This window comes from Phaethon lepturus, unplaced genomic scaffold (genome assembly GCF_000687285.1).
Source record: "Phaethon lepturus isolate BGI_N335 unplaced genomic scaffold, ASM68728v1 scaffold29877, whole genome shotgun sequence".
Lineage (NCBI taxonomy): Eukaryota > Metazoa > Chordata > Aves > Phaethontiformes > Phaethontidae > Phaethon > Phaethon lepturus.
Genome location: NW_010550265.1, coordinates 20,601 through 22,256, shown reverse-complemented (window position 1 = coordinate 22,256; position 1,656 = coordinate 20,601).

The window sequence follows — 1,656 nt, the reverse complement described above, 5'->3', positions numbered from 1 at the left end:
CAGCTCTGCTCCTGCTCATTCTTTGTCCTCACTTTAAAGGAGTGGCTTTTACTTGTCTCTCCTCTTGAAATACCTGTGCCTGTTCCTACATCGCATGTGTCATTCTTGATGATCTCAGTAAATCAAAGCAGGTAGCCAACTGTTGGCTGAACATTAGCCGTGCTCGAGATGCTTTTCCAGTGGTATAAGCTGTTTCAATAAGATAATGAGAAATTAGTCAAGCGTTCATGAACAGATGCTCTTCCTTCTGAAGAACACAGGGCTCGCTTCATTGTTTGAACAAATTTTTCTGCTAAGCCGCTGCTAGCTGCTAAGGTGCTAATTTGAGGTGACACATACCATTCGTCTTCATAACAGTTTCCAAGTTGGGCACTACAAACTGAGGTCTGCCGTCACCCACGGGCTGTTTTGGCTGAGTCAGGCACACCTCCCAGCCAATGCCTTCAGTGGATGGAAAGGAAACCGGTGGTCCAGGAGCTGGTCCAGGAGGCCACCACGCACTCCTTGTTTCAATGCCTCCCCACCACTCCTCCTGCAACGCCACTGGGCATCTGGCCACCACGTGCGAGACCCACAAAGCCAGTGGTCATTGTCCTGTTGGCTCTGAGGAGCACGTAGGCCAGTCCCCTGTTTTCTTTCCTCTCTGGAAAGCACACGCAGCTCTCTGCAAGGATGCGGCGTGACATGCATATGACGGGTCATCTTCATGGCAGTGGCCCAAGGGTGTGGAGACTCCGCCAAGGATGCACACCTAGAACCACCGGCCACCTCCAGTAATGGAGTGAGCAATTCAGTGTCCTTCTCAAGAGGACCAGCTCAGAAAAGCAGGTCAGTGCTGGCTCTACCATGTGGTATAGTTTCGGTCAGCCTTGTCCTGATTTTCGTAGGGAGGAATGAAATAGTGCAAAACTTCCAAGATTTTTTTTATTTATTTCAGGAATCCCTGTGAAAAAAGAGTGTATGACCTGCATTTCTGGAATGAGAGCAAACACTGGAGTTTGGAGGCTCAGTGGCCTCATTCATATGGATCTAATTCTCTATATAATAAAGTTGATAAATTGATACTTGTGCTTGTGACTGTGAAAGCTACAGCTCTTCACATGGGGTCTGCGGGCACCCAGGCTCTCAGGACTCTTGTTTTATATCTGGCAGGCTCTAGCATTTATTAACACATTCACTCTTGTCCAGCCTCTTGCTCAAAGCTTTATACATCAAGGACAACACCACGACAGCACAGACCTGTGCTGCTGGCTCCCTGGGCTCTCGCTCCTAGGCTTAGCCAGCTGAAATCCTGGCTACTTGCAGAGAAGTAGAGCACGCCAACGTATAAAAAAGAGGTTATTCTCCCGGAATATTCTCCTAGTTATTCTCCTCTCCAGTCTCTCCAAAATCTCTACAGCTCTTACATCATCTCTTTTTTTTTTTTTTTTTTTTTTTTTTTTGGTACAAGCATGCAGAGTGTATGAAGTTATAACCCAACCTGTTCTTCTTCAAGGTTATGCACCCAAAGCTCTAGTTATTCAGCCCACTTCTCTTCCTGGGATGCTGTATTTATTCCTGGTAGTCTTCTGGCTATCAAAACAAATTCAGATGTGAACTCAGCGATGGACATCATGGGGCGCAGGAAACAATTATAAGGAGACAAAATAGCCTACG